Below are 26,400 nucleotides of genomic sequence, written 5' to 3'. Positions count from 1 at the left end.
GAGGGTTGCTGGAGTGGTGGGGGGTGGGAGGGATGGGGCGGCTGGGTGATAGACATTGGGGAGGGTATGTGCTGTGGTGAGCGCTGTGAATTGTTTAAGACTGTTGAATCACAGACCTGTACCTCTGAAACAAATAATACATTATATGTTAAAAAGAAGAAGAAGAAGAAGAAGATAGCAGGAGGGGAAGAATGAATGGGGGGGAAATCGGAGGGGGAGATGAACCATGAGAGACAATGGACTCTGAAAAACAAACTGAGGGTTCTAGTGGGGAGGGGGGTGGGAGGATGGGTTAGCCTGGTGATGGGTATTAAAAAGGGCACGTTCTGCATGGAACACTGGGTGTTATACGCAAATAATGAATCATGGAACACTACATCAAAAACTAATGATGTAAGGTATGGTGATTAACATAACATAATAATAAAAAAAAAACTTTAAGAGGTCCTACAACCATATCCTTCATTAGATCTCTGCCTTGTGACTATTGCTTAGTTTGAGATTCATTTGCTGATAGGAAGACTAGAGATGAGAAACTGTTTTCTTTTCCAACCAGCAGGTTCTGTCTCTTGAATTTCCCCTAAATTCTGCTTACAGATGGAACAGTTTACTCTCTTATTAAATAGTTCCTTATTATATACAGCTATAAGAAGCCATGGGTATTTTCAAAATTCTACTTGGAAATCTCCTTAGCAAGATCCTTAAGTTCAGGTCCATTTTGTATCTCCCAAGCTATTACTGGTGACAGCTTTGCAAATTGCCTTACTACTATAAGCCTTCAATTGCATGTTTCCCAGTCTCCAATGGCAGTTTCCTTACCTCCCAGCCTGTGTTCACTGCCTGGCCCTAAAGTCGATCCTTCATGTTTTAGGTTTTTATTACAGAAGCCCCCCACTACTAGGTACTGATTTTTCTCTCAGTTATCCATTGCTGAATAACAACCACCCCAGAACCTGAGGCTTCAATCAAAACAAACAAAACTAACACAGTAGTTTAATATTTTTTATGATTCTGTTGACTCCTTATGATTGGTTCTCATGCTGGTTTTTCCTTAGTTTTTAAGCTGAAGGGCCAGCTAGGGACTGGTCTCAATGGAGACAGCTGAGAAATGCAGGTCTCACTGTGGTCTTTCATGCTCAGGGAAGCCAGACATGGTTTCTTCACACACAGTCTCAGGACAGTGTTCCAAGAGGATTAATTCCAGTACACAAACATTTATCATATTTGCTGATGTCCCATTAACCAATGCAAGTCACTTGCCCAAGCACAGTCAGTATGAGAGGGCTTGGATACCAGAGACATGATCCACTGGGGGCCATTAGTATGACAATCTAGCACAGGTAAATAGGACTTGGGGTTGAAACAGAATAGAAGTTCCAAGTAAACTGCACTAGGAAGTTGGCCAGACGTTTATTGATTCTACTGCTCTGCCTTTTATCCATCAACACATGTTTATGGCTTAATAGGAATTTCTTATGACCAGCTAATGAAGGAAGAAAAGTCAAGAGCCTGATTTGTTTATACCAGACAGAAGTTGTTCCGAAAAGGTGGTGGTGAAGGGACATCCCCCCATGGGCAGGTATGTGGGTAGTGTTTTAAATTTTCTTTGTAATGTGGAAGGAAAAAATGGACTGAGTTACAGATATGCCCTGATTCATGCCATCAGGATTAGAAAACTGATAATAATGGGGTCGAGGAAGAAGTATATATATATGGGCCTCAATGAATGGGCACAGAATGTGAAGGTATTTATGTCTTATCAAAGCCACTATCCCCTGCAGAGAACCAGTCTTAGGGAACCAGGAGGCCAATTTGTAGTAGATGCAGTACACTGAACTTCTTCTATCAAGCCTCATTGCTTCAACAATTTCTCCCTTACCCATGTCATTGTGTCCTACTGAGCAGGGGTCAAATTTGTGGTAAACTAAGAGTGACAGTGGGCTTGTGCCAATGGAATTCACTGATCTTACCATATGTCCTGTTACCAGGAAGCAGCTGCCTAGGTGGAAAGGTGGGATGGTCTTCTGAAAGCTCTGTCATGGTACCAGCTGGGAAGCAGTCACTGTGAGGTTGGGGTTCTCTCTTATGGGATGTGGTAAATGCCCTAAACTGGCAACCAATACATGTACCATCAGTGCCATAGATATAATGTATGGAATGCACAGCCAGTAAACAATGGGGTGATGGGGGGGAGTAGCCCCCTCACTATTTTACCAAATTATGTTTGCTTCTCATCCTACTACCTTGACCTGATGGGTTTGGAGGTCCTAGTGTCCAAGGGAACAAGGCATCTACCACAAAACATAGTAGTAGTTCTGATGCATTAGAAGCTGAGATTGCACCCTGGCCCTTTGGGACTCCTTATGCTACTAAACCAGCAGATGGAAAAGGAGCCCCTGGCTACTGTGACCAATCCTGATTACCAGAGACAAGTTGAGTTGTTATTCCAGTACCATGGGCAAGAAGGTCTATCTTTGAACTCAGGAATTTACTGGGGCACCTCTTATTATTCCCTTGTTCAATAGTCCTGGAAAACCATGGCAATTTAACAGTGATAGTACCACCAAGAGCCCCCATTCTAACCCATAAAGGTTGGAGTTACCTGTCCAGGTAATGAAGTCCATTCTGTCAATGTGCTGAAAATAAGGGGCACACAAGACAATGAAAGAAAAATGCAGCCACTATTATGATCTTAGCTGTAGGACAAGCTAGAGATGTGGCAACTCTAGCAATGAGATACGTGATGCAAACTGTCTGGAACCCCACAAGGATGAACTGAACCTCATGTCAGTTCTTATTGTCTCTGGCCTTGGTGACAGGAGTGTTCTGCAGAAATCCTTCATCACAGAACTGGAAACACACACACTCAGGAGTCAGAGAAGCTGAAGGAAGGGGCAGGGAAAGGTGGATCAATTAATTGCAGGATCAGCTGCTGCTTCATGCCAATGAAATGAATGAGCAGATCAACAAAACCATGAGTGTCTCTTGGTGTTATCTCCATTAAAACTTCACTTTTAATATACTGGTTTGGTTACCTGTGTATCATCTCATCTAACAACTCTCTGAGGTAGGTATGTGGTAGGCAGAATTCTAAGAGAACCCCCAAGAGTCTCAGCCCCTGGTATACACACACCTTCTCCCCTTATTCAGTCTGATATTATCCTAAGTGCTGTTGAGAAGGAATGTTTCAGACATAATTAAGGTGCCCAATCAATTGATCTTAAAATGAAGAGATTATATAGGTGGGCTTGATCTCATCACATGGGTCTTTCAAAAGCAGAGAGTTTTCTCCAACTCAGAGTAACAGAAGTCATCAAAGAATTAAAACATGAGAAGAATCCTATGTCCCTTTCCTGGCCTGAGGATGGAGGGACCACATGACAAGGAATGTAAGCAGCCTCCAGGAGCAAAAGAGAGCCACCTGCTAACAGCCAATAAGGAAATGGGGACCTCAGTCTTACCGCAAGACAGTGAATTCTGCCAATAGCAAGAATAAGCTTGGAAGTGGATTTTTTCCCAGACTGGCCGACAGCTTGATCTCCACATTGTGATGCCCTACACAAGGAACCCACCCATGCCCTGCTGGACTTTGGACCTACAGGACTAAGAGCTAATAAATGGGTATTTTTTTAAGCTACTAAGTTTGTAGTTACTTGTTATACAGCAATAGAAAACTAATACAAGGTATTATAATTATTCCTGTTTTAGAGGGCCTAAAAAGTTAAGTAATTTTACCAAGATCCTTGAAATTTCTAAAGGCTTTATTATTATCTTGTTACTCATGAAACATTTGGACAAGAATCTATCCCATCATCTTATTATCTTGTATCATATTTCTCTCCTGAATTATATTTGTTTGGAAAGGATCATACAATTCTATGGGAAATAAGTTTATGCCTGTCATATTTATGGCACTATAAATAATCTATTTAATGCATGAGACAGAATGAGAAGATAGGGAGCAGAAGGAATAAGTCAATAGGATCAGACTTGAGAACCGACAGCTTTGAGAAGAGGGGAAATTACTCCGGGAGTGTCAAAGATAAGAAACAAGCTAAAAGTCTGAGAGTAGGCGTTAAAGGCTTGAATTTGGTCAAAAAAAAGGCAAATCTAAGAGCTGGAAAGTGGAAATGAATCACAGTGTTCGGGTGGTAGAGGCAGCCTAGGGTTTCTTGATTGGGGCCAGAGAAAGGCTTGTGGAATTGAAAAGGGGCCAAAAAATCTCCAAGATGACTTGACATTCTATAGTCTGTGGTTTTATCACCTTTATATTGTCTTTTTTACCAGTGTTCTCTTTCCTGCTGCTCGGTGGTTCTTGAGTCAGCAGATGAATACAAGTAGTGACAACAGCTTGGGGACTTGAAGTTGCAAATGAGATCTGTTCTTTGTTTGCCACCAGCAGTCAATTTCATGGATCCCAGGCTAAACTGCAGCATCATTGTACCTTCCAGGCTGGGATGTTTGTTTTCCTTGTGGACTTGGGAATTTTTACTGACTCTATATTCCATCTCTCCCACTTTGGTTCCAAATAAACAGAAAATAGGAGGAAAGAACTACCTAAATAAACCACTGACTGTTGAGAATTACACAGCAAGGAAAAGCAAACCACCGTCCGTAGTTACCAGAGTCTCCTATGAGACTACAAAAAGATAATTCTTACCACTGTTTCCCACAAAGTGAGAAACTAACTTCCTTGTGTAATTAGAGAATTATATACATTGTATAATTAGAGAATTATATATATTACATATACTGAACATTTACTTCTCTCTAGACCCCTTCCCTTTCAGACTGAAGGAAACGAAATTGATGCCAGAGCCGTGGGGTCCTCCTCTTCTAGGACATGTCTTGACTTCCAGTCTGATATTAAATCCCTCTTTGAATATGAATTAATGCACCCTATTCCCAAGTCAGGGTACCAGAAATGGGTAGAAATAGATGCTAGGTGCCAACAGACCATGTCTAGCACAGCATCCTCCCAGCTACAGTAATTGATTCAGGGATTGGACTCGTTAGCTAGAGACAATAAGAAGTACTCTCAGTATTTTTCTGGTACTTGGAGAGGGACTTGAAACTGCATGGATACAAATCTTGGAGGTACATGAAAACACATAATCCTGAGTTTGTTTAATCATAAAAATGACAAGCATCATCCATTAATAAATAGCTCACATTTATTAAGCCGCTACTGTATGCCAGACTGTGGGCTCCACTTCTTATATGGATTATGTCATATAAGGTGTCATATAAAAGTCACAGGAACCCTGTGCAATAGGTAATGCTCTTATCCCCATTTTTGGTAGATGGACAGATGTGTCACTAAGATCATCCCTCAAGAGAGGGCTTACTGACCTAACTGCTAAAAGGTTATAAGCAGGCAGTTTTTAGCCACCAGATACAGACTATCTAAAGCCTCCTTGCCCAAAGTCATGCCCTTCCCAGAAGGCTCATATCCAGAGACCAATCAGGTGGGGGCTATCTTGGCTTAATACAGGATAATTCCAATGGTTTATTTTACCTTTGGAGCTCTTTGTGGGATGAGCCAAGACTGAGATCAGCCCTGCTTCTCACTCACACTTCCTTACCTTCTCTTCCATAGGTGTTGATCTCATAGACATAACATTCTGAGAAACATCCCTAAAAATACCCAGCACACTAAAGTCCGTTTCAGAGTCTGCTTCCCAAAGAACCTACCTGAAAATACCATTTTACAGATGATATGATAAAGCAGGAACCCCCTGGTTAAACCCATCACTTGGCATGGATGCTGGGGGGCAAGACTGTTTAAATATATAAATCTTACTTAAGATGACCAAGGCTGATCTGGAATTTAGAACTGGACTCTGGGATGTATCTCTAGGACAGGAGGCTGGGAAGGCCCTGTTGGGAGAGCCAGGGAAGCCTGTGAAAGCTAGGCTGGAGCCCAACCTCTACTGAGAGCAAACAAGGTCCAGTTCTGCTTGGTGTCCAGCATGACTATAGGAGATGACACACGGTTGCAGTAGCATATAAAAGAAAGAACTTTATCTCATTCTCTCCAACTCATAGCCTCTTTGTTAAAAGTGTCAGTTAAAACAAAAACAAAAACCCAAAACAAAGAATCTGGGCATTTTAGCACATGGTTAACTACAGAAAGAACATCTTACAAATCTAAGTCCTTTATTTTGGCCTGCAATGTTTATGTTGCACAGATTTCATGTTAATTAAAATTATTTCCAGTAAGAGGTACAGGAAGACTAATTTATGCAATTGTTTGTAATCATCACCTCCCGTGGTCTTTTGAAATATTATATTTGAAGCTATTATGACTTTTTTAAATTGCATTTTAACGAATTCCTTGGGGGGACACTGTGATTAAAAAGCGTGATACCTACTAAATGATGAACTAATAAAACATTCTATAAGAAAGAATTTATCAAATAAGCCTTTAGATTGGACTCATTTATCAAGCCACAGAACAAAAATGTATAATTTTGAAATGCTTATAAAAACTTATAATTTAAGATAAGTAGGGATACTGAACAGAATTCCAAAGTAAGGAAGGAAAGTAACTGTAGGAAATGTGTAGGAGATGAAAGCCTATCAAAGAAAGAGAAGTAATAATTGAATAATTGGAGGATGAAAGTGCTAATGATCAGCACTAAAATCCCTCAGATTTAAAACCATCTAAAACTCCCTTCTTAGCATAAGCACTTAATTTCTTACACCTGGAGATACTTATCAAGAATGTATCTCCGCAGGAGTGCCTGGGTGGCTCAGTTGGGCGAGCATCAGACTCTTCATTCTGGGTCAGGTCATGATCTTGGGGTCATGGGATCAAGTCTTGTGACAGGCTCCATACTCCGCACAGAGTGTGTTTGTCCCTCTCCCTCTGCTCCTTGCCCCTGCTCTCTCTCTCTTTCGATCAAATAAATAAATAATCTTAAAAAAAAAAAAGAATGTGTCTCCACAAATAGAGGGTTGCCGGAGGGTAGGTGTGTGGGGATGGGCTAAATGGGTGATGGGTGTTAGGGAGGACACTTGTGATAAGTTACGTATAACTGGGTGTTATATGTAAGTAATGAATCACTAAGTCCTACTCCCAAAATCAATATTATTCTATGTGTTAACCAACTAGAATTTAAATAAAAACTTGAACAAAAAAAAATGTATTTCTAAACAAAACAAAACACAAAAACAAACAACAAAAACAAAAAGAATGTTTCTCAAAATTTACCCTCAAAATCCAAAAAGGAAATACAATAGCTCTTTCTGGATATTCCCTCAATAAGAAACATGGATGGAATCGATCTAGTCCATTGGAAGTAGAGCTGTAGAACAGAATAATTCTTAAATTTCTCTCTTGATGCTCTTTAAAATGTTCCTTTATAGTTAAAATAAATTATTTAGAAATTATGCTCCTATCTTTGCATTTTAAAGATGCTTTTAGTGTTGGGTTTTGTGGGTGGGGGGAGAGGTGGGTGGGGAAATGAGATGAAGAGGAAATGGTGCCCACAGCAGGCTAAAGGCTTCAATATCCAACAAGCAACAGACTTAAGACAAAGCAAGACAAGACAGAGACCAGAAACCACCACCCACCACCCAGGCTGACAGGTGTCAGCCTGTCCAAACAGGACCAGATCCACACGTGGGTGAGGGAGCTAGATTGGGTTGTAAATTGCCACAATCAATGGTGAAGAAAAACAAGATTACACACAGCAAATGACACCCAGTCGGGATAATTCAGTTAGTCAATTCTGCTAGCTAATAAGCCTCCATTACAGTTTGATGTGTGGGGGAGGGTCCAACCTCGTCCATATAAAAGAATCAATCAATCCTAGAAGCCACCATCTTGGTCAGCTTTGGAGTACTGACCTACCCAGAGGCAGGAAGAGCTAAGGCTTAGAAGCCCCCCTTGGCACCCACCCAACGCTCCCCCACCCTGAGGCGTTGGCTTCATCTGAAATCACAAAATAGACTTTTAAGTGAGATTCCAGACATGCTGAACACAGCGTAGCCTGACAGGGCTCTTGGAAGCTCAGAGGAGCTGCAACGGGTGTCTGGGAAACACAGCTTGCCTGATTTTCAAATGCCACCGAGACTCCTCTTAGTTAACACCAGTGGCAATCACTGCCTGAGATCTCTCAGGAATAAATGAACTCAGTTAAACCAATTGCTCTTGTCTCTGGCTTTGGTCAAACCCCGTGCTGTGCTAACGTGATCCGCCTCATTCAACACAAACTCTTGCACAGGTGCAGCCCACAGCACTTGGGCCAGTTTCAAATTAGGGGAGAAAAAAAGGTTATCACTCTCTCTTGACTTACGTAGTTAGTCTGATGTCTTGTAAGAAATAAATCTTGAGAAATCCTTGAATTGGTAGAAATGCATATAGTGAACATTAGTAGGCATATCCAGAGCATCTTCACAGATTAAATAGAATGCTCTTTAGGCAACTACACAGTCAGCGTGAGTTGTTCTTTTAATGGTGGAGGGCTGTTTCCACCGAAATCCTGCATCTTGCATACTTACTCGGGGACTGTTGAGTCCCACTTGTTCTTTGTTTATCTTTATCTCTAAGACAATGACTAGATCCGGTAAGCACTAAGGAGCATAAAAATCACATATTACCCATCCTAATATCTTCTGTCCACAGAATATGTGACTCAAAAGTAAGAGCAAGTGAGATCACAACCTCTCAGGGAAAATCAGCAACAAATATGAGCTCACATGCTGTGTGCAGGGTTGGCACGGTTGATTTGTGTATAACCGTGGATGCAAATGAAGGCAAACACCTCTCCATACCAAAGTCATTTTTAGAAAGCAGACAGCATTCTTGAAGGGCTGAATTGCTGTGTAATTAGAACGCATAAATGTAAAATAAAATGATCTTGGAAATAAGAGGTCTCGACCAACTCTTTCTCTGGAATAGGGTCATCTTCTTGGAGATAGAAATCCTGTGTCTTATGAGAAGAAAACCACTTTATAAAGTGGCAAAAGAAGAGCCAGATACGAAACTGTCGTTACAAAATTACTAGTCAATGGTATTCGTTACTCTTAAAATTTAGTTGTCAATCAATTTATCCCTAGGGAAAAGATGGCATAAAAGAGTGGAGTTTACAGAGATAGAAGCAAGTTGTGGAAAAGCTTTGGAAACGTGGAAATACTGTTTGTGATGACCATAAGAAAAAGAGGGGGTGCAGAGGGGAGCGCTGTGAGGTGATCTCTGGAATAACAATACAAAGCAAGTTCAAAATCAAAGGACAGGATCCAGTAGGCAATTATCCAAATCCTGACAAAATCAACTTGGAGGGCAAGCCGGGTTATGCATGAAAAAAGTCACAGTCACTTTCTTTGTTTCCAGTGCCCCTGAAGAGACATCAGGGTGAGGTGGGATGGAGTAGCAGCGGCGACCCCAACTGCACGAAGCAGCCGGCTGGGCTTCAGCGAGATACACGAGAAAACCCCCGCGGGGCGCTGCCCCTCACCCCCGACCCCGCCCCAGCGGCTCATGGCGCCCCCTCCTGGCCACGCGCACACTGCGCGCCTAGGCTGACTCCGGGATTTCAGCCCCGAGGGAGACAGAGACAAGGCCCTCTTTCTCGTGCTTTCACAAAACCTGAAAGATGGAGCCCCTCCAAGCAACAGACAAAAAGTGATCCCCGAGCTTCGGCTCTTCGCTGCTGTCCAGGCTCTTCTCCAGGAATAACTTAGTGACAGGGGAGGAAAGGTGGGAACCGGAGGCTAACCCAAAAGGTTCCCCCAGCGTGGAGCGCCCCCACGTTTCCAGCTTCATCTTAAGAGTGGTGGGGGGTGGTTCGGTCGCTTCCGCGCCGGCTCGGGTTTGGGAAGGGGTCAGTGGAGTGTTCCCCCACCACCACCTCCACCCACACCCGGGGAGGGGTATGGGCGGCGGGTAGGCGTCTCCGGACCTCCCGCTCCTCCCCTCCGCGTCCCTGCCCCCTGCCTCTCTGGAACACACTGTTGTGGCCGCTTTCCTCCAGCACGCGGCGCTGCGCTCGCTTTTATCCGCGGAGCCGCGCGGGTTCGTGCGCGGCCAGCGGGGCTCAGCCGGTCCGCTGGAATTGAGGAGCATTCATTGAATCTGCGGCTTTCATGACGTCTCCCTGCGTGGCCCATCACTTTTCTCCCAGCCGGGATTTTTTTTTTTTTTTTCCGCCACTTTTGCCTTTTCCCCCTTCCCTCCACCGGCTCCGCCGCCCGCGTCCCTGCCCGACGCACACCCTCCGCCCCTCCTTTGACCCCGCGCCCAGCCCTCCTCTCCTCTCCTCTCGCGGCCAAAGGGAGCCAGTTTGCAGACGGCCGCACCTGGCCGGAGAGGTTGGGCGGGTGGAGGGGTGGGGATCCGCGGGAACCGGGAAGCCAGACCCAGAGCTGGATGCACCGCCAGGAGAATGGAGTCTCCTAACAGCCTCCCGGGGCTGATGTGAAATTTGACCATCTGATTCCAGCTTTTCTTTCCTTTTCTTTTTTTATTTTCTCCCCTCACCATCCATCGTGTAGTGAATTATTAAATCTTGCTCCGTTCCAAGAGAGGAGATCATGATTGAGTGAAACCACCCTGTCCGCAGCAAGGTAAGCGGTGCGCTGAGTTGCTCGAAGGCGAGAAGCTGGCATCAATCTGGGCAAAACGTTCCGTGCCCTCGGGTCCCCACCTCCCCCTCCCCAGTCTCCGCCGCCGCTGCATGCTCCACGCTGATGAGAAACATGATGCCCAAGTCAAGGGAAAGGCGAGGGAGAAGCCAGTTACATAACAGAAGGGAAATCTGTTTCCTACGGTTTTCATTAGCAGCTGAAAACTCGCAAGGGGGGCGGGGAGAGGAGGGGTCTGCATGCCCTGGGCTCAGAAAAACCCAGTCAGTTATTGCAGACATCATTTCAACATACGTTGGCAAAGAAGAAATGCACTGATTAACTGGCAGGGGCGGCTTGAGGTGTAGTCATTTACAGTTGGGAAAAGCCCATTGTCTTTATGGAAAGCTGTATCCTTGTTCTTCTTTGCATAGAGGAGAGAGACAGAAACGGAGACAGGGAACATGAGAAGGAGGAAAAGGAAAAGTGAGGGGTGGGGAGAAACAGGCAGAAAATGGGAAACAATAACTCCTAACTGTTGTCTATCAGTAAAACCAAGGATGTGACATGATGGCTACAAACAGTGAATAGGAAGCTCTCCCTAGAAGTAAACTGAATTGTTTTGTAATTGGAAGGAAAAAGAAACCTTTCAGATAAACTGAGATGTTTATGGCATTTAGGGAGTTGGACGAATCCCCTGACTTGATTCCTCCTGGGTATATTTTCATTTGCATCAAGACATTAAGCTTGAATTAGTTTTTTAACAGAAATAACATTAGTATTCCCCAGACCCAATAAAACCTTGGGTCGATCCACAGGTATATCTCTTGTACCAGCCTCAATATGGAGAGACACTTAAGGAGGAAAGATGTTAATAGAAACAGCCACAGAAATGGGGTGAGGTTAATGGAGAAACAAAATACCAGAATTTTCCAAAGAATCCCGCCTCCACTCCCAAAAAAGGAAGAGAGAGAGAGAAAGGGAAGAAAAAAAAAAACTCCAATGTTTGGGAGTTAGAAATTCATTATGTGAGTGTCTCCTGCTTGCTTTTATCCAAAGTCTGATGGTACTGGGGAGCCCCCACCAGATAGGGTGTAATACCACATCCCTACTAGCTCCTCACCGTGCCTACCTTTCTTCTGCAGAAAAACAGAGGAGGGGGATACCCAGGAGCTGATTAGAAGGAAAAAGGGGTTTGCTGTAGTCAGGGCACAGCTAACTAAGCTTCGCCCATTTTGCCTGGAGAAAGAAAGAGCTGAGTCTCCATGGCGACCCAGGTGGGAGGGGAGAAGGCAGGTCCAATTACAACAAAAAACATTGGACAAAACTTTCCCAGCTTCAGGCGAAGAAATAAGCCAGCCAGGTATTCTGTGGAGGGTCCCAGGGTATCGGCTCTGCCCAAGTTCCTGGCCGCGACCCGCAAGGGGGCTTCTAGAACTGGCCGACACCCACTCAAACCTCCCGAAGTTGTCCAGAGGCCATTGAGATGGTTCAGGCAGCAGGTTTCGGATTCAGCACCAAGGCCAGAGCACAAGCGCCAGGTTACCACCTCCCAGTCGGCTACCCCGAGAATGCTATTAGCTCCTTTGGTGACAGAAGCGATCAGTTTCTATAAAGGAACGGTTCTCTTGCCCGTGCAGAATCTGGATATCTGATTATCCACGGAATTGCGTGGGACAGAGAAGCTTGCAAATCATCCATTTCACGCATGGCGGTGCATCAGAGTAACTATTCAAAATCAAGAACACTGAAACAGCAAAAGATCCAAGCTGAACTGAGAATGGAGAATGATCCTGTCCTCAGGGGAGCAAAGGGGTGCGGCGCGCGCGTGCGCACGCGCTCACACACACACACATACACACACACACACACACATACACACACGCCGGACCAGTCTCTCATGAGAGTTGCCTAGTTTCAGCCAAGTCCCTTTGGTTTCAAAAGCATGCATTCATTTCTTACCCTCTCGCTGTCCTCTACACTTTTTATAGGGCTTAGATGACAGAAAGACTGTGGGAACACCCTGTCAGTGAGACACCAGTTAACCAAATCCTTCTAGGGGCTCTGAGACCCGGGAGGGTAGAGAAATAAAATACTCTTAGTCCAGACCTGACAGACTTTCTAAGGAGCTGGTGAGCTCCAGGAAAGGGAAGAGAGTATGCTAGTGAGGTGAGAAGCAGTAACTGTATCTTTAAGCCAACATGTGAGTAGGGCAGCTACATTTCCAAGGTTGTAGGGCATAGGAAACTGAGAGAGGGAGTCACTTCTCTTAATAGAAACAAGGAAGAAACTGTGCAAGAGGGAAGGATTTATTATCACTCAAGTTCCCTTTCAGCATTCATTGAGAGAAAACAGGTAAGTCTCTCTTGCCATTCTGCTTTCACCTGGGGCAAAGATGGTCTCTGTCCTGCTGTCCTCATCTTTGGTTGTAGATACACACACACACACACACACACACACACACCAGTACTGATAAGGAAAAATAGTAGAGGAAGGTGGCAGTCACATTTCTAATAGATCGCTTTTATGAATAGCATCCAGGTGTTACAAGGCACAGTTTGAATTGCAGAGCCCATTCAAAGTTTGACAACTGGTTGGAAATACTGACAGTGCATTTACAATACACTGGGCTGCTATTCTCTTTTGAGGATGCCCTTATGTGTGTGTGTTTAGTCTTTAGCTGGTTCTGGTTTGTTCTCTATGAAGGTAAATGAGAGGAATCCTGATTTTCTTTGTTGGGCTTTCCAACTGTGGGCATGCCATTGCTTTCTAAAGATGATGCATGCAGAGCACTCAGGACTTGGTTAAAACAGTGTGTTTATACCTTCCAGTTTTTGTTTTTTTATTTTTTGTGATCTCTACTGATGGCAGAAGCAATCTATTCCAAACCTGGTCAAAAGATGAGATGTTATACTATTTCTTCCATTTCAATTTCTGATGGATATTGATAAGTTTATCCATGATTTAATTTATAAAAGAGTTGCTACCTAAAGTAGAGAGAAGTGGTGCATGGAGTACTGTTAGGACTTAAAACAACTGTACTTTGGCTTTGCTCCATCTGGTATTATCAGCAGAAGAGAAGTAGAGATTAGTTATGAAGATAAAGCCATACAAGAATATAGGTCATTCCATAAAAAAGATCACTTATAATGTATTTGTGAGTTCCAAAGCTCAATTTCTCTCATGAATTAAAAAAATGGGAATATAAATGATCTAGGTATAGAAAATTGCTCAATCAATGATCTTTAGTTCTGGTAGATTCTATGTTCATATATTTGGTGCTAATTTTTCAAACTAGGACTTGCTTTCTTCCTGGGTGGCCAGTTGCTGAGCAAAGTATCATCATGCCCTGATGGCGGTCAATGGCATAAGCCAAAATAATTGGTCCACCCATTTCAAGTAAGATTTGTTAAGGAGACTTAAAATTAATCCCTGTGCAGTTGGAACCTTTTTATAATATTTTTAAAAATAATTTTGACACCTAACCCTGGTATTTCCTAAATGTCAGTAAATAATGTATATTAACTTTTATGACCCAGGTCTTTATTTAATACATAGGATTTACATAGGCTATTTCCTTTGAATATAAAGAAATGTTTTAATCCACTCTCAAATTCTCCCCATCTTACAAACTATATCTGCTTTATAGGATAAAAGAAAGTAAGACACCAGAAGAGCTGTTTAATAAGCAACAGAAAAAATTTATTGGCAATTAAAAATAAATAATATGATTTTATTGAAACTTAACCCCATTTACTGATTTTAAGGGGTAGAAAGTGTTGCTTTTTTCAAGGGTTGAATCTTGATTATGTGAATCTTCATGGAAATAAGATAAAGCCTCTTTATCAAAATGGGCAAGTAGGCAAGGTGAAGCTCTTTTCAATAGCTCTTACAAATGATATGTAAGCAATATGCAAATTAATAAGGGAAAAAGACTAGAGAGCATCAGAACAAGGGGAAGGAAGCTAGCGGGAAAGGCTAGCATTTAAGGCTACTATATTTTTACCAGCATTAAAGTAATGACACTTTTGAACCAAGGGTTTTTTTTGTTTGTTTGTCTTTTAACTCATTGTAACAGGATGTCAAGGTTTGTGGAACTGAGATGTTTAAATGTAAACATCTTTGGAATTATAACTTATTGAGATGGCATTTATTCTTTCTTTTATTTTCAAATGTCATTTTAAATATCAAAGGAGAATTGATTCACTCTAGATTTTTTCAGAATTATTAAATTTGGTAATATCAATTAAAGAGAAATTGGTAGTTAAGTTGAAAAATCATCAAGATACTTGTTGAATTAAGGTTTTCTTTCTAGTTGTAGTTTGAGTGTTCAGGGAGATAAAACAAAATAAAATGCAATCATTTGGGATAATACATTTTAAAATGTATATTAAATAATTAGCTCTAGAAATAATTAGGATCCTATACAAAGAAGAGATCATCATAATTGTAGTTAGAGTTCTAATGATACTCTGGTAAAGTACTAGAATATACACATACTTAATATCATTTTACTAGCACTAATTAATTACACAAAGTTATTTCCCTCAAATAAAGAAGGACAAAGTCATCTTTTTTTTATTTGAGTTATATTTAGTTACTTGACATCTGTATACATTGTGAAGTGGTCATCACAATAAGTCCACTTACCATCTATCACACTACAAAATTAATAGAATGTTATTGATTATATTCTCCATGCTCTATAGTATATAACCATGACTTATTTATTTTATAAGTGGAAGTTTTATTTCTTAATCCCTTTCACCCAATTCATTCCTACCAACCACCCCCACCCCCTGCAACCACCAGTCTATTCTCTGTATCTATGTGACAGGGTTTTGTTGGTTTTATTTTTCAGATTCCACATGCAGTATTTGTCTTTCTTTGTCTGACTTATTTTCTTTAGCATAATACACTTATGATCCATCCATGTTGTTGCAAATGATAAGATTTCATTCTTTTTTATGGCTAAGTAGTATTCCATTGTATATATACACCACATTTTCTTTTTTTTTAAAGTACATTTTTTAAATTTTTTTTTTAAGATTTTATTTATTTATTTGAGAGAGAGAGAATGAAAGAGAGAGCATGAGAGGGGTGAGGGTCAGAGGGAGAAGCAGACTCCCTGCCAAGCAGGGAGCCCAATGTGGGACTCGATCCCAGGACTCCAGGATCATGACCTGAGCCGAATGCAGTCGCTTAACCAGCTGAGCCACCCAGGCGCCCACACCACATTTTCTTTATTCATTCATTTATCAGTAGGCACTTACATTGTTTCCATATCTTGGCTTTTGAAAATAATGCTGCAGTGAATAAAAGAGTGTATATGTCTTTTCAAATTAGAGTTTTTGATTTTTCAAATAGGTATCCAGTAGTGGAATTGCTGGATCTTCTAGTAGTTCTATTTTTTATTTTTTGAGGAACTTCTATCCTGTTTTCTATAGTGTCTGCACCAATTTGCACTCCCACAAGAGCTCCCTTTTCTCCACATTCTCACCAACACTAGTTATTTCTTGTCTTATTGAGATTAGACATTCTGATTGGCATGAAGTGATAGCTCATTGTGGTTTTGATTTGCATTTCCCTGATGATTAGTGATAATGACTACCTCTTCCTGTGCATGTTGGCCATCTGTATGTCTTCTTTGGAAAAAAGTCTATTCAGATCCTCTGCTAATTTTTTAATCAGATGGTTTTTGTTATTGAGTTACAGAAGTTTTTAAATATATTTTAGATATTAACCTCTTATTAGATAGGTGACTTGCAAATATCTTCTCCCATTCAGTGGGTTGCCTTTTCATTTTGTTGAAGGTTTCCTTCACCGTGCATAAGCTTTTTAGTTTGATGTAGTCCCATTGTTTATTTTTGTTTTGTTTCCCTTGCTTTTGGAGACAGATTCAAAAAACATTGCTAAGACCAATGTCAAGGAGCTTACTGCCTATGTTTTCTAGAAGTTTTACAGTTTCAGGTCTTAAATTCAAGTTTTTAATCCAAGCTGAGTTGATTTTTATATATGTTATAAGGTAATGGTCCAGTTTCATTCTTTTGCATGTAGGTGTTCAGTTTTCCCAACACCTTATTGAAGAGACTGTCCATTCCCCATAGTATATTCTTGCCTCTTTTGTTATAAATTGACCACATATGTGTGGGCTTATTTCTAGGCTCTCTATTCTGTTCTGTTGATCTGTATGTCTGTTTTTATGCCAATACCACACTGTTTTGATTAGTATCAGTTTGTAGAATAGTTTGAAATCAGGGAGGATGACACCTCCAGCTTTGTTCTTCTTTCCCAAGATTGTTTTAATTATTTGGGGTCTTTTGTGGTTTCATACAGATTTTAGAATTATTTGTTCTAGTTCTCTAAAAAAATGTCATTAGAATTTTGGTAGGGATTGCTTTGAATCTATAGATTGCTTTGGGTAGTATGGACATTTTAACACTATTAATTCTTCCAACTCATGAGCATGGAATATCTTTGCATTTATTTATGTCTTTTTAATTTCTTTCATCAGTGTCTTATAGTTTTCAGTGTACAGGTCTTTCACCTTATTGGTTAAGTTTATTTCCAGGGATTTTACTAAGTTGAAGAACATTTCTTCTATACTCACTTTGTTGAGAGTTTTTATCAGAAGGGGTTGTTGAATTTCATCAAATGCTTTTTCTGCATTTTTTGAGATGATCATATGATTTTATCCTTCATTTTATTAATGTGGTGTATCACACTGATTAATTTGCAGGTGTTGAACCATCCTTGCATCCCTGGAATAAATCCCACTTGATTTTGGTATATGATCCTTTTAATGTACTGTTGAATTTGGTTTGCTAATTTTTTGGAGAATTTTTCATATACATTCATCAGGGATATTGGCCTATAATTTCCTTTTTTTGTAGTGTTCTTGTCTGGTTTAGGTATCAAGGTAACACTGGCCTTGTAAAATGGGTTTGGAAGCTTTCCCTCCTCTTCAATTTTTGGGGAGAGTTTGAAGATAGGTATTAAATCTTATTTGAATGTTTGGTAGAATTCACTAGTGAAACTGTTTGGTCTTGTGCTTGTGTTTGTTAGGAGGTTTTTAATTATTGATTTAATCTCCTTACCAGTAATCAGTCTCTTCAGATTTTCTATTTCTTCTTATTCAATCTTGGAAGATTGTAAATTTCTAGAAATGTATCCATTTCTTCCAGGTTTTTCAATTTGTTAGTGTATAATTGTTCATAGTAGTCTTATGATCCTTAGCATTTTCTGTGCTATTGGTTGTAACTTCTCTTATATTTCTGATTTTATTTATTTGAGCCGTCTCTCTTTCTTTCTTGGTGAATGTAACTGGAGGCTTGTCAATTTGTTTGTCTTTTCAAAGAATCAGCTCTTAGTTTCATTGATTTTTTAAATTGTCTTTTAGTCCCTATTCCATTTCTTTCCACTCTGATCTTTATTATTTCCTTCCTTCTACAAACTTTGGTCTTTGTTTGTTCTTATTTTCCTAGTTCCTATAGAAGTAAAGTTAAATTGTTTGAGATTTCTCTTGCTTCTTGAGATAGGCCTATATTGCTATGAACTTAACTCTTAGAACTGCTTTTGCTGCATCCCATAGATTTTGGTATGCCATATTTCTATTTCCATTTGTTTCCAAGTATTTTTGCATTTCCCCTTTGACATCTTCTGTGACCCAGTAGTTGTTCAATAACATATTGTTTAATCTCTGTGTATTATAGGTTTTTCAGCTTTCTTCTTGTAATTGATTTTTAGTTTCATACCATTATGGTTGGAAAAAATGCTTGATATTGCTTCAGTCTTCTTGTATTTATTAAGACTTATTTTTGTGACCTAATATGTGATCTAGCCCGGAGAATGTTCCATGAGCCATTGAGAAGAAAGTCTATTATGTTGTTTTTGGATGGAATTGCTCTGTATATATCTATTAAGTCCATTTGGTCTAATGTGCCATTTAAGGCCAATGTTATCTAATTTATTTTCTGTCTGGATGAGTTATATGTACATTGAAGTCAGTGGAATGCTAAAATTGACTACTATTCTTTTTTTTTTTTTTTTTTAAAGATTTTATTTATTTATTTGACAGAGAGAGACACAGCGAGAGAGGGAACACAAGCGGGGGGAGTGGGAGAGAGAGAAGCAGGCTTCCCGCAGAGCAGGGAGCCCGATGCGGGGCTCGATCCCAGGACCCTGGGATCATGATCTGAGCCGAAGGCAGACGCTTAACGACTGAGCCACCCAGGCGCCCCGACTACTATTCTTGTATTGCTGTCAATTTCTACCTTTAGGTCTGTTAATATTTGTTTTATATGTTTTTGTACTCCTAAATTGGATGCATGTATGTGTGTGTGTATATATATATATATATATATATATATATATATATATATAAATGCTTTGCCTTCTTGCTGGATTGACCCCTGTACATTACATAATGCCTCTCTTTGTCTTTTATATCTTTGTCTGATATAAGTACAACTATACCAGCTTTCTTTTCACTTCCATTTCCATGAAGTATCTTTTTTCATCTCTTCGCTTTCAGTCAGTGTGCATCCTTACTTCTGAAGTGAATTTCTTATAGGTAGTATAGGGATATCTTTTTTTTAATCCCTTCAACCACTTTATGTCTTTTGTTTAGAGAATTTAGTCCATTCATATTTAAAGTAATTATTGACAGGTGTGTACTTATTTCAATTTTGTCCATTGTTTTTTGGTTGTGTTTGTAGTTCCTCTCTGTTCCTTTTTTCTCTTTCTCTCTTCCCTCATGGTTTGATGACTTTCTTTATCATTATGCTTAGATTTGTTTCTCATTTTCTTTTGTGTATTTACTGTAAGTTTTTGGTTTGTGGTTACCATGAAGTTCACATATGTCATACTATGTATAAAACAGTCTATTTTAAGTTGATAGCAATTTAAATTTGAACACATCCCAAAACTCTACATTTTGATTCCTCTTCTACTCTTTGTTTTTGATGTCATTTTTATATTTTTTTTGCTTTATGTATCCCTTAAAATTTATTGTAGTTTTAGTTAATTTCACTACTTTTGTCCTTTAACTTTTTTAGTGCCTTAATAAGTGATTAATCCACTACCTTCACTGTATATTTACCTTTTCCAGTGAGCTTTTTACTTCCATATGTTTTCTTATTATTAATTAGTGCCATTTCTTTTCAGCTTAAAGAAGTCCCTTTAATATTTCTTGTAAGGGTGGTTTAGTAATGATGAACTCCTTTAGCTTTTGCTTATCTAGTAAACTCTTTATCTCTCCTTCAAATCTGAATAAATTTGATATTTCTGTTTCCTCATTTTGCTTGACTGTTTCTGTGTATTAGGCAAAATAGCTACCTCTCTCAGGCCTGAAAAAGTGGCCGTGTATAGGTGATAAACTTTCTTGTTCAACCTTGTCCTAGCTCTTGGTTGTTTCTTGAAACTCTGTGATGGTCTAAGCTGCCTGAGTTATTATTGATATGCCCCCATTGTTGAGGATGTGCCAAGATTTGTCAGTGTTCTGAGGGGAGGAATCTGTTTAACATCTAGTTTCAAGCTGATTGAAAGTCAGACCCTCAGGTAGTGGTTTTTACAATACGCAAATATATACAGTCTTATGGGGCTGCAAGCATAATCTCTGTTGGCCTCCAGGCCAGGAGATCTGGAAGTCTCCACTGAGCAACAGTTGCAAAAATTAGGCCTTCAGACAAGTGTATAAGTTTTCCAGGAAGTCTCTTTGAGCTGTAGGAAGGCTAAGGGGGTGCATAATGGTGGTGTCTCCCTGCTTTTGTTCCCTGGGTGTGCCTCTTTAGCCTCTTGGATGTGTAGGAAACCTCAAGCCTGTCCCTCAGACCGAAGCTCCAGGCTTCAGTAAATAGGCCTTCTTCACAGGAGGACTGAAGTGTTTGTCTTCTGTCTGGGCATTGCCCTGGGGTAGTGGCCCACCAAGAGCTATCTTTGTACTTGTTACAGTCCTATGGAGCTCTGGAATGCCAATTCTTGTGGCCACCAGAGCCAGGTGATGGAGGAGTGTCCCCTGTGTGGGTTGAATGTGTCTTCTGGCCTTAGAAAGGCACTGGAGATTGTAGTGGGTAGGGTAAGCTCAATGGCTTCAGAAAGGTAGTGGGAAGATGTCTGCACATGCCTCTGGGTTTCAGCAGTACAGCAAGAAAGTGCTTTCTCTGAGTGCACATATCGGCTTTAGGTTGGGAGTAGGAGAATGCTATGACCACCAGCACTGCCAGCCCCAGCCAGGGAGCAGGGGAGTGCTGCAACTGCCTGCATTCTCTAGTCTCGGCAAGCAATACAGCAGCTCACCCTGCCATTCCAAGCAAGTTAGTGGGAGGGTCCTTGTCTGAGCTCACTTGTCTGTACTAGCAGGCAAGGTGGAGTGTGCAACAATGGTGTCCCCCAGCACCTCCATTTCCTGGGAATATCTCAACTGTGCTCTGCCCCTCTAGCAGATGCCTCCAGATCAGCAAATGAATCTCCCTCTCATATAATCTCAGTGCTTTTCAAACTGCTGCTTTTTTGCTGGGTCTGGGGTGATTGAGACCATACCCCAGCCCTCCAAGAGGGGAATCTCAGTTTCCTTATGGCACTTTGGGACTCCAGACATCAGCCTGATTGGTTCCCCAAGCCAGACATTCCGAGGGCTCGTCTTTCTGGTACAGCTCCCAGAGGTCAGGGTGCCCGATGTGGGGCACCAACCTCTCACTCAAAAAGAAGCACCTCTCTGGTAAGATCCCTCTCTACTGTGTGTTGCTGCACCAGGGGTGGGGTTTCTTTCAAGACTGTGTCTCTGCCTCTCTTATCCATCTTAATGTGGTCCTTTTATTCTTTGTTGTGGAGAGCAGTTCACCTAATTTTCAGATCTTTTTTCAAAAGGAAATGATCCATATGTAGCTGTAGATTTGGTGTGTCCATGGGAAGAGGTGTGTTCACAATCTTCACATGCTGCCATCTTGGATCCTATGCTCTTAAGACAATGTCATCTTAAAAAGAGTATTCAGTATTCCCTAAACTGTCTGTAGCCTTGATCTAACCATACCTGATAATCAATTGTAGATATTTATTTATTACTGAACTGAGTAGTTCTCTCAGATCTTGAGAGAATGATTTTGCATCGTGTTCAAATGACCTTTCAAATCTTTATCTTGTCCAGATGCATTAAGGCCATCAATCAACTTTTTTAATTACAATGTATGACATTAAACCCATATTTTAAACAAATAGCTCTTTAATTCATGTCTCTACAGATTTATCCAAGTCATATTAAGCCCCCGAGCCCCTCAGTCTCCTATTTCGTATCACTTCTCTATGGCTGTGTTTAGAACCAGAGACCATACAGTACTGGTTTTTCTTTTAGTGAATAGTTTTTGACTGATATTAACCACCAGTCATACTCCTAATCATAGAAATGTGGCTTCTAGTGTGAACACTTTATAAAATTCACCAGCAAACGAATCTATGGATAAAAAGATCCATATCCTTGCCAACAATTGTTTTGTGGCACTAAATCTGAACATATTATATGCAATGTGAGAGACAAATCTATAAATAAAGTTTGAATCCTGGTGCTGTTGCAGTTTCCTCTTTAAACTTACAGGCATCCACTTTCTCCCTACCCAGGATGAGAATTGATTTTTTTTTTTATGATGCTTAAATTTTCTTCATATCATCTAACAGGAATGTGTGTAAATGTGACATTGTGCTTGGGAGGTGTTGTTCAGTGATAAAGAACATAGGCTCTGGTATCTAACTAACTGCATTTGCATCAAGCTCTAGGTATTAGTCAGCTTTTACTAGCTTTGGTGCAGCAATGGCAATCTCAACATCTCAGTGGCTTACAAAACAAAGGTTTATTTCTCCTTTAAGCTACATACCTTTGCTGGTCAGCTATGGTTCTGCACTCCTGTATCTGGAGTCTGATCTGGGGCATTCCATGCTAGCATCAGGGGAAGGAGAATGCCAAATTAAGCAATGACTCTTGAAAGTCCTGCTCAGGGATGGCTCAAGTTATCCACTCACAGTCCATGGACCAAAAACAAGTCATGTGTCATACCAGTGCCAATGGCCAATGAGATGGAGATGCATATTTCTCCCACTGAGGCACCTGCGTATAGCAGCAGGTGCAGACATATAATCTTCTTATGAAGAGGGAAGTCAATAATTGGGGACAATTATATAATCCAGTACACTAATTACATGACCTTGATCCACTTTAATCTCTTGGTTTTTCTATCTATAAAATGAAAATAATAGTGTCTACCCCAGAGTTGTTATGAGGATTAATGTGATAATGTAAGGTTCCTAGCATAATGTCCAGCACAAAGTATATACTTTATAAATAATAGATGCTGTTATTCATTTGCTACAATTTGTCATTAAATGCGGTCCTCAATGAGGCCATGTAGACTGTATTAATTAGATAGCTGTTGTAATAGAAAATCCCTAAATCTCAACAGCTTAACAAAATAGGTTATTTCTCATTCTTGTAAATCTAATTGGTTGATGCCATAGAGGGACCATACACAGGAGATTCTTCATGATCCAGGCCTGGAAGTAACATATATCACTTCTGCCCATATTCTATGGCCTTACCTAACTGCAGTGGTAGCTGGAAATTGTAGTTTAGCTCTGTGCCCAGGAGGAAAGCACACTGGTAGGGTAAGCACACTAGAGTCTTTAGATATATATCCAATTTTTTTAAATTTTTATAGTTGTTGTTTTTGTTTTGTTTTATTTTTTATATTTCAGAGAGAGAGAGCACAAGCAGGGGGAACAGCAGACAGAGGGAAAAGCAGGCTTCCCGCAGAGCAGGGATCCCAATGCGGGGCTCCAACCCAGGACCCTGGGATCATGACCTGAGCCAAAGGCAGACGCTTAACCGACTGAACCACCAAGGCGTCCCAATATCTAATGTTAAACATGCCAATTTGACTATTTTAATACCAATGTCTGGCATCAAAGAAAAACAGCTAGTGTGGGTCAGGAAAAAGTGGGGCAGGGCAAATGATTTGTCCCAGTGGTGAAAAGATTCCTGGTGGAAACAGTATTTGGTTGAGCTGTTGAATCATTCTTCAGTGTGTATTTTTTTAAATAATTAGTTGGGATCTTTGACTTCGGAGTGGGTGTATTTGATACTTACAAAAGAGATGTAAATCCATATTGTTTGACTTCTGGTAGCTGAGTCTTTCAAGTAGACACAAAGAAGAAGAGTTTACTTCACAACCTTTGCTTGGGAGCAAGTTTCTAATCCTGACAGTTACACCCACATCATGTCTAAGAATGCTCAAGAATTAGACGCTGTCTTCCAATCTCTCAAACTTGCTGTTCACTAGCAGTTTGCATTTTGTCTTGAATCACATCAACATCTATAGGTTAAACACATGCTCTAAGTTTAGGGTGAATTAACCTAACAATAGTTTGTGTTTTCTTCAAAATAGACCGTGTAATTTGTAAGTAGTCTTTGAGAACTCATGCTTCCCTTAAGGAGAGCAGGTACCCTTGGAAACTAAAATCTACACCTTTTCACTGGAAGGGAAACACCAGCTATAATGCTAAGCTCACAATCTAGAAAAGATAAATATCATGTGGAGATATATGAGAAAGCTATGAGAGAAAGAACCAGAAGAAATACAGTGGCAACTCACGATGCTTCCAGCTATCCTCATTCCCTGCCCTCCAGTGTGGGTGACAAAGCCACAGTCCATTCGTGCAGGGCCCAAAGTCACCAACCTGGAATAGTGAATATCCCTAATGTGTGCTAATCCTTCTGTGGGGCAGCTATACTGGATTAGAGAACCCTTGAACATTTTAAATATCTTGCAATTCTAACATGAATAATGTCTTAGAGTTTCTGATTAATGAAGAGAATGTTTCCAAGGTTTATTTCACTACTACCTCCTTTCATTTCAACTTAAAAGGGACATAACCCAACTCAGTCACATGCAGAAGGGAGTAATCAGCATGGTAGCCAAGTTCAAACCATGTAATGTAAGAAGCAGATGAAGGAATTCGGGATGTTTCCCCTAAAGAACACTTGGGGGTGGGGAGGCATGAGAGTTGTTTTCAGGTATCCTGATATTTTAAGATAAAGAAGAGATTAGAAGGGTTCTGGGAAGTTCTAAGAAATACAAGTAAGACCCAATAGTGGAAGCTACAAAGTGACACATAAGGAAGAATCTTCTGCAGTCAGAGCTGGGAAGAGGCAATATGATCTGCCCTCTCCATTGGCACAGTTCTGAATTCCCCATTACTAGAAAGCATAAAGAAGCTGGGGGAGCCAAGAAGTGGCATTGGAGTGCATGTGTTTTGAAGTCTCTGCAACACAAAGTGCTTGCCATTTTCCTGACAGCAGTGACCAGCTTCAGGTCAGTCAACATATCACACTGAACCTCAGCACTCTACAAGGCCATGGCTTTATTATTGGGGAACTACCATTTCTCTATAAAAGAAATAAGTCTTATTTCGCCAAATGACACTTTGGTCCATACACGAAATGTGTGGTCAGTGAGAGCAAGCCTGGAACATAGTGACCACATGACTAAGCTACAGGTCTGTTGAGTTCCCCACCCATGGGAAAGACTTACCTTCTGCTTTGTTTTCCATACAATTCTGCCTTCAGTCAACAGACAGGGAATGAAATAGCTCTTTGGAGGCTCCTCACAGTGCTCCGAACTTATTTGTAAATAGCCTCATGTTCCTTTCAGAGTTGGGACCCGTGACACATCAGCCAGAATACATTTCAGATTTGTGGACATCTCTTATGGGCTAAATATGATGCTAGTAAGAGAGAATTCCTACTCCTAAAAAACCCAGTTTCAGTAATAGTGAAGAAGGGATGGATTTCTTCCTTTTTGGCTCTATCCTGAAGTCTCACCAGAGAATACTCTAAATATATACTCACCGCCTTGAATTTTCATCAGCCCACCTGGTGTGTCCAGGCCCACGGCAGGGAACCATCTAAACAGAGAGGACACAAATAGGGAGGCAAATAAAGAGCCCATTATAAGTGTGCTGTCATAAAAGGGATTCCTTCATTGAGAAGGAGGCTGAATTAAGTGGCTCCCTTTCTTATCAGCAGCTAAGGAGTATTGAGCCCCAAACCAGCATCACTCCTGTCTCCTCTCTGACACAGGTGAGTCTCTGGGCAGAGAGAATCATCAGAGCTGACAGAAGTCAGTTTAGGCCAGTGGTTCCCAAAGTGTGTCCCTGAACCAGCAGTGTCACCATGGAAACTAGTTACAAATGCACGTTCTCAAGCCCACCCCAGACCCGGTGAATTCAAAACTCTGGGCTTGGGGCCAGCCACTTGAATATCACCTCCAGGAATTCTGATGCCCAGTAAAGTTTGAGAAACACTGCCTTAGGTTTTCTTCAAATTTGCTTTGAGGAGGAATCTTAGAGATTTTCCTCAAATTTCCCCCTTACAGGCTTTTTCCCATAGTAAAAAAAAAAAAAAAAAAAAAAGCTCGCTCTTCAGACAGGCTTGCACAGCTGGAGACCATGGCATGCCTGCCCTTATCTTCCACCCCATGAGCAGACCTAACCTGGGCTCAAAGCCTAGAGAAAAAAGACAAAAACAATAGGCTTTTGTTCCAACAGATAAAATATGCACAATCACACTAAGTGGCAAAGATTATGGGCACAAAGCAAGAGCTTCTCTGTTGCTCTCATTGTATAAATAAACTGCTTAGTCTTCTGGAATTCCAGTTAATCCATGCAGAAGTTTTCTAGTACTTATTGTAAATTAATAGTCTCATCTATTATCCTTTGAATAAAAGACGCTATCAGTGAATAAGAATGGTGTACCCTCGAGAAAAGCCACATTACAAAAAATTGAATAGA

The 26,400-nt window shown here is 40.8% G+C and overlaps 1 protein-coding gene across 1 annotated transcript in view; it reads left to right on the top strand.

The window, feature by feature from the left end:
- The first annotated feature begins 10,016 nt into the window (after positions 1-10,016).
- KCNJ6 (potassium inwardly rectifying channel subfamily J member 6) overlaps positions 10,017-26,400 on the top strand; it is a 258,998-nt gene continuing 242,614 nt past the window's right edge. The window contains exon 1 of the mRNA XM_032392606.1: positions 10,017-10,572. The gene's annotated coding sequence lies outside the window, so the exon portion shown is untranslated. The remainder of the gene's footprint in view (positions 10,573-26,400) is intronic.

The sequence above is a fragment of the Phoca vitulina genome, unplaced genomic scaffold (assembly GCF_004348235.1).
Source record: "Phoca vitulina isolate PV1807 unplaced genomic scaffold, GSC_HSeal_1.0 scaffold68, whole genome shotgun sequence".
Classification (NCBI taxonomy): Eukaryota; Metazoa; Chordata; class Mammalia; order Carnivora; family Phocidae; genus Phoca; species Phoca vitulina.
Note: the sequence above shows the minus strand (reverse complement) of the source record. Positions and strands in the feature narration are given on the sequence as shown.